This window comes from Glossina fuscipes, unplaced genomic scaffold (assembly GCF_014805625.2).
Source record: "Glossina fuscipes isolate IAEA_lab_2018 unplaced genomic scaffold, Yale_Gfus_2 142, whole genome shotgun sequence".
Classification (NCBI taxonomy): domain Eukaryota; kingdom Metazoa; phylum Arthropoda; class Insecta; order Diptera; family Glossinidae; genus Glossina; species Glossina fuscipes.
In genome coordinates this window covers 980,092-988,261 of record NW_023998485.1, presented here as the reverse complement: position 1 = coordinate 988,261, position 8,170 = coordinate 980,092, and positions in this window count along the sequence as shown.

The following is an 8,170-nucleotide window of genomic DNA, read 5'->3' as shown; positions in this document are numbered from 1 at the left end:
ATATCTCAATTTAAAATAAACACACTTAAACCGTTTTTCGAACCGTCGATGAGTTTTCCATGTGCTTATGGATGAAACTACATTAGATTTGCACTTCCTTATGTAATGACAAGATATTTCTTTAGAGAGCTTATAACACAGTAATAAATGTTTTTAATTTGCATAATATTCTGTCTTGGTTTTATTTTGCGCGTCTGTTCACCTGTATACGTCCTGTGCTTGGAACGTTAAGTTTATGGCCAAGTTTGAAAACAAACCTAATGCCTAACCACACCCACAATAAAATAAAAATAATTTAAAATTCGGACATAAAATTCAATCAGATATTAATCTGAAAGTGGAAGGTCCTAAAGATAACTTGCGTCCATTTATTCTCATTACCCATGACTTATTGCCATTTTTTTCTTATAAATGACTTCTTCTTTTTTTTCCAAATGTATTACTTCGATTTTTTTTTTGCATTATTTAGCCGTAAGCTAAAAATAAAATTCTCTATATTTTGCCAATTTTCAGCCCCCAAATACACCAAATTTATCATCCCTTTCGTAACATCAAGTCTACCTGTCGCTTGTGTTGCGTTACTGTCACTTGTAATTTAAGGAAACTTTTTATATGAAAGTGGGAAACAAAGCAGGTAGATATTTCAATCAGACAATCAGCACTGGATGGCAAATTGTGCATAAACTTTTACTTTGAAGCTAATCATTTTTTTTTTAGTTTTTTTGCAAAACTTTTCAAGTTCCCTTTTAGTATTCCGTACATTTTTAAAGAGTTCGAATTCAATTTTTTAAGTTGATATGTTTGTACTATAAAAATAATATCAAATCAAAGATATTAGTTTAACGTAGAAAAATGATTATTCCTTCAAAAAATTAAACATTACTTTAAGATTGGCATTATTTGCAAATAGTCTTCATTTTATCGAACTCGGTAGTATTTCCGCTCCTGTTAAGTTTACGACTTCAATTCCCTTCCTGTACAGATAGCGTAGTTAAAAATATTTATGCAAAGTATTTTAATACCGATATGCGTCCTCGAAGTAGTTGCTCCTTATTTCTATACACTTATCATTCGATATAATAAACAATTTGGACCGAAATGTTGGGTAGCCAAGGTTCGGTCTAATCACGGCAAGTGATTTGATTTGTTTTTATGTGAAGTCCTTGTGAAATTCTATTTCTAATAATAGTTTAGATACACATGTTTTTTGTTAGTTCAGTATTCGTTTCCTTAAGCAAGTTGTAACTGAAAACGCAGACCACCATAAAAATTAAATCACTTCACCTTTACGTTTTGTTTAGATTTTTACACCGTAATCGTCATAATGTAGAAAAGTTTTTTATGTTCTTTTCCATTGAAACAGCAAATAGTTTTTTACACTGCGTTTAAGAATTAAAATCTTTCATAACTCTAGATTTAGAAAGGATTTCCTATAAAAACGTTTTCTGGCCAACAAATTTTTATTGCACTCTTTGGGTATTGTATTTCCTAATTATATTCCAATGAAAACCATATATATATCAGCGCTATATTTGTCCAGCTTTCGATGATATGTTTTAGGTTAACTTACAGAAGATAAGCGATTCGCGTTATAAATTATCCCTAAAAAAATTCTAAGCGTTTGTACGCATGTTGAATGGTTTGAAATTTCCTGAAATGTGAACAAGCTTGCACAGATAAAGTGCCATAGTTAACTTACTTCGTATGACAGTCAATACTATTTTAGTAATTGCTTTTCATCTTTCGATTTTTAATGAATTCTTAAAAGTAGTGTTCTTTGAAATGTATTATATGGATTTATTTTTTCAATATTCTTCTTTTTTTTTTTAATAACTTCTCTTTTACGTGCTTTACTCTTTAATAAACAACCACAAGTATTCTACTAACCTTGTGTAAAAAAGTAAAAAGTGCAATGTCTGTGCTTCCAGTGCAGTTTAGAAACATTTCGTGTGTTGCATTTTTTGTGTTTGTAACTTTAAAGGCAACAAAAACAATGAAATTTAAACCACTAACACTATGCAGTTGAACCGATGCCCACCAACGGTAACATATGTTGCGCTATGTAACTCGCGATCAGCAAACTACGTTTATTACATGAGTGAACGAATGAAAATAATCATCAAAGATCTCATAACGCACACGCACATTTCATTAACTTGAATAATGAAAACGATTTATTATTATTATTATTATTATTATAAATTTAACCAAAGAATAAATTCTAAGACTAAAGTCTTAAAGCACTACTAGCATCTAGGGTTATCGGCTTTAAAAATTCCTCTTTCTATAAGTTGAAGCTCACGCCTTTTGTCTTTTCTCTTAATTCAAATTTGACAAAGTAAGTTGAAAAATGAGAAAATTGGAAAATATTGTTGAAAAATTTTTTACGCTACGTTCGCTCTTTAATAACTTTACATTTTACGCTTTTAGAGAACGTTACGCTCATGAAATTGTCAACTTTAGTTTGAAACATTATTTAAAAGAAAAAAGGAAAATCGGAAAGCGTCGAGTGTCAATAGATTCGTTTAAAGAGTATACAATTTTTTTGTTTATTTTATTTGTTTTTATTCTGCATTCCCTTGCGGTTTATTATTTGTTCTAGCTATAGGCGTTACTATAATTTACCTTTGACTACTTATTATAATAACGCTTAAGTGAGGAAACAAAGTATTCTAAGAAAACAAAGCACAGTATCCTTTTTGATTCGCGCTATTTTATGCAAGTGTCATCGTATTATAAATAAATTTGTTACGAACAATCAGAGTTCGTAGTAAAGAAAATGAAAAAATTTAAAAAAACAATAAATAAATAAAATAAACAAAAATTTGCATAAACTTTCTGTTAGTTTCCAAATAAAAAAAACAAACCGAAGGTTAGGAAAGAAACGAATAGAATAAGAATGACAAGAAAATGTATAAGAGAGAAAGAAATAAAAAGAAAAAACAAAAAAAGACCAAAAGAAGATAAGACCAGAAAAGAAGAGAGAAGCGATTGTAAAAAAAGAGAAAAAAATCAAAGCAAAAAGGAGCGGAATACAATAGAAACGAAAAGACAAGAAAAGCAAAGAGAAAAAGGAACAAAAGAACAGATAAGAAAATAAAACAAAACAAAAAGAAATATTTAAAGATCTTTAGTAATTCGTACCTAATAACTCCTTAAGTTCAGGTTTTCAATGACGAATTTTGATTAACTACAAATGTAAAGCGCACTTTGTATACATAATAGCAAATTTCTACTTCATAAATATGATAAAAAAGGAGCTTAGATTTGATTTTTACACAACGCATTTGATAGTAAATTTAAGAAAAAACACGGGACCAATTGGCTTTTTATAGCGAGATTAGCAGCAACTACCAATAAGATTGTACTCATATCTTATGTTAATTCAAAATTTGTATTAATTTATGTGTTTTAATATAAGTTTCAATTTACGTCTGCTTTAGATGAAAAACTGAACAAAATACATAAGTACTTTTGTATATCTAGACGCAGTTTGACGAAAGCCGTGATTCACTTTGCTTGTTCGCACTTAAGTTAACAACATAAATTAGCTATTTTAACTATTCTTCTTATGTGGATGGACAAATCAGATGACAAGCATGCATATGGCAAAAGACGTCGTATTAAGTTCAAACAAAATATAGCTGTCCCCAGAGTAGGTGTACATAGACGCGATATTTGGAAGGAAGTGTGGTTTCACATTTGTGGAAAATTGAAAAATAATTTAAAAATAGTATAATTGAAAAAATGTAAAATATCCGAAAAGTTATACAAGTACATGAATGATATTTCAAGTATTATTTATTACTTTTATTAAGTTAAATTCAGAGTTTCTTTATACACGTCGTACGTTTAATTTTAATCGTTTTTACATGTCGTACTTCCGTTTCTTTTTGTTATTGCTATAAATATACGTATGCCTAAGTTTATTTACTTGAACTTGTATTTCGTTTATCTTGATTTGAATTGGTTTGACGTATGGACACCTATTTATAAAATTTCATATTAATGCCAAGAACAGACGCACATGTTACATGGAAGAGTGTTAATGAAAAAAGGGAAACTTAAGCGAGTAATATTTCTTTTTCAATTTCCCGCAAAAGCTTGCTGTAATATGCAATTTACAAATGTTTAGAAAATTAACAAGCTTTAGACGATTGGTGAATGCAATAACAGGTTTCTCTTTCCGAGCTAACGAACTTACCAATCTTTTGTGTACTTGATATGAATTAAAATAAATGATTTTTCAATTAATAAATTATAAATTATATATAAGAAAGAGAAAGAATTAATTTTTCCATTAATTTTCTATTTTCTTTCTAATAAATATTATCATCGTTCGTTAATAACTGTTATATAATTTAATTGTACAACCAAATTTGCTATCAAAACTAACGAAAAATTGCTCAATTGAAGAATGAAATGAAACCTTTACTGCATTTTATTCGAATTAGACAATAAAATGCATATTTTTGAATACAATCTATTTGACAGTTGACACATTGCCTGCCAAGCTCTATATAATCTATGCCACGTCTGCCATCTTCTTTTTATCTTTTTTGGCAACTGATCGAAACGTTGTGTGTGTCGTTATCGGTACACCTGTCAAACGTTATTGCTAACATATTTATATCGTATGAAATATTATTATTATTATTATTATTATTTTAATTTTAGACTAATGAATTGAATTCTTAGACTAAAAAAAAGAGACATTGAGCACTAACAAATTGAATTGATATTCTGTTCTGAAGTTGATTGTAGAATGTTCAAAGGGTTAATCGTTCCAAATGCAATACTTCTAGCCAAGGAAAAGTTGAGGCAGTCGCAGAGAATGTGCTTTATAGTAAGAGTTTGTCCACAACAGCAGATTGGGGGAGAAGACTTCTTCAGGATGCATTGGTGAGTTGCAATTGTACGACCAAGGCGAATTCTCGAAAATGTTTGGATCTTGGTTTTCTCAACACTTGTTGGATATAGAGGTGAAGTTAATTGAGGGTTAATGCAAGAGTAGTGTTGTTACTGACAGTTTGTCTGTATTACTAGCTACCCGGAACCCTTCGACTTCGAGATGGAGCACCATCAACAAATTAAGGAATATAATTACTACACCCGACGGAAAAATTAAAATGTTATGGGTACCAAGTAACATCGGTTTACTGGGAAATGAGCAGGCTGATCGAGCGGCAAAGTATGCTGCTTCTGCTCCTCTAATTATGGATGATGTCATGGAAAAGTTGGATCTTCAAAGATACATTGGAAGAAAAGTTAAAGAGAAAATTGCAGAAGGAAATTTACAATACCATCGTATGAAATAATAACAATCAATGTTTAGATTGCAATGTCTTGATTTAAAGAAATGTAACTCTGTGTATAGAAGAGTTTTAGGATGCATTGAAAGCTGTACGCGTATCAGGGAACGTGTTAAACAGTATTAAAGCAAAAACTTTCGAGCGCAATTGATAGAGTGTTTAAACACGTGTAAAGTCAGAGCGGCAATTTAACGTAAGTTTAATGCGCGATCTTTCATTTCCTCTTTTTAACAATTTAAAATTTTCAAAAACGGTCGATTATGTGGAGGAATACTAAAATATTGGATATTGGATACTGGGTGTTCACTGTCATTTGTCATACTTCTATCCTTTGCGGTAGAATTAGGAGTGTTATCACTACATTAAAATATGCAACTATTTAGGGTCTGCCGGTGTTAATATTTAATACGCTTTTCAATTATTACAAAATTTTATAAATTATAAGTTCGGAGAATTTCTTTCTTGCAATTTTCTTTTAATTTTCTCATTTGTCCTTCTCCGCAAAACCTGTATTTAATATTGTTTTCGACCAACTCACTCATTGAAAATATTAAAGTCGCTTTGTTGCCAGACAATAAAACATTATCCATGGTCGCTTTTTTTTAATTTCTCATTCTCATCCCAAAAAACCGCCAAAGCTGCTCAGAACACAAGATAGATTTGTTGAAAAACTTAGATGGTATTCAGTACGGGCCTCATCTAAATTTTTCGAATATCGAAAGAAATCGAAGTCGGGTATATAGAATATTTGCTGCGTTAACTGAAATGAAAGAAAAAGAAAAAAATTTCTATGCACACAGAAAGTATCTTAACAAAAGTTGTGAAAGAATTCGCACTCCCTGGACGGGTGACCAGGCATGCTGAAGAATTGCACAGCAGTCATAGAAAATATATACGTAGTTCAGCTTTATCAGGCAAACAATATAACTCCATAGAAAAGCCGACCTCATCTTTATTAATGCGTAAAATTCTGAATAAAATTACGCACTTAAAATATCTTACAGTTGGAATAAAAATTGCTATATTCAACAAACATTCAATAAAAATTCTGTCAAAAGTTATAAACGACATGTGATAAGATATGTTTTCTTTTTGTGTAACGTAAAAACAGAGAGTACTTAGGGAAATATAATAGCATAAAATAGATAAAATGATCAAAAATATTGTTGCGTTTCCGCTCCCATCACTAGTCAGAAGCACCCACGGGCGACGGGAAACTCTCTTTGTAGCTTTTTCCTTAGCATACAGCGTTTGTTATATTCCGCAGACAGTTTGAAATTTACATCGAAGTTTATGCGAGAGTAGAAGATTTTAGACTTTTTCCGAGAAGTATGCTATTATAACTTGACAAAAATAAAAGTAAATTCTCTTATTGTCGGCAGTGCTATTGCTTACATAGCCTAGGATATAATAAAGAAAAATTCGTAATTTAATTAATGAATACTTTTAATTTATTTATGTATTTTACAATGCAGAGTACAATAAATTTATTTATGTATAAAATTACAACCGACAATGTATGCATAATTATTATATGCTAAGTTCATATAGAATGTTATATATAATTAAAAACTGTAAAATGTAAGTAAATCGAAGATGTTTCATGTGTAAATACTTTCACTGATCTCTGATGGGACTCGAAGTTTAATGCATTTGATTAACGTACATTAATATTTCCAAAAGAACTTTTACTTGGCACTCTCAGGAGAAACTGCTACAGCTGTTATTTTTTTTTTAACCTCTTTCTTCTAGCAACCTGCATTACCATTTTGTAAAAGTTTTAACGTCTCTTCTCGCAAGTCTACATGATTGGAAAGATTGTGAACATTGTTTGGATCATATGCAGGAATAAAAGTTTTGAAGATGCGTTTTCTATGCACCATAGTAGAGACTTATTGCGAATTCAATGTCCCACTTAAAAATAAGAAAAAAAATAGACAATATGAATAATAATTTTATGAATCTTAAAAACTAAAGCATATAAAAATTTATGTATCTATGGAGAAATTTAAACTTTTAGAAAAATAAGTAAGTTAAATGTTACATTTTGGCGCCTTCTCCAATAATTTCTACGCTTTGCATAACCTACTCCAACGCTATTCATAAAACGTTGTTGTTCTTAGTACCAGGAACAAATAGAAATGCATATAAACATAAATGAAAACTGACGTCCAATCTCGCCCTTTAAGATCGCTCTTATTACCAGCAAATGTATTCCTATATTTACACTTACATATGCATATATTTACGGAGATGTACAGTATATAGAATAGTTTATGTATAGACTTCAGAAGAAGTTTCAATTTTAATAAATCAGTTTTGTTTTTTTCAGAAAACTGAAAGTGAAAATAACCCCGAAGAAAGAAATTATATTCACCTTACATAAAATCTTTCAATAACCTCCATTAACTTACTTTAAAAGGAAAGTAAAGCATTATCTTCACATCACTGCGGCAATCGTTTATATGTGTATTGATATAAGTTTTGTAAGTCCAATTTATTTCATAGCCCATACAACAAAAATTTGCAAAGTATTATATATATAATTGTGTCAAAAACAATACAAAAATGTTTCAAATTATCAACTGAAGCGTGTGTTTGAAAATTGGGCTAAGCTAATTTATAATAAAATCTAGATAGGTAAAAATATATTAATATGAAACGAAGATATAATATATTGAAGAAGAAAATTTAAGCAGTGGTTGTGCGGTCGTATTACTGAAAATTTCTTTAGTGAAAATTTGCAATTTCTTGTATGGGTCGCTGGAAGTGCAAATCAGCATCAGATGAATCAACATCCAACTACCTGGAATCATTGCGTGTAAGTCGTGATCAAGAACGCACCTTATATGAAATCG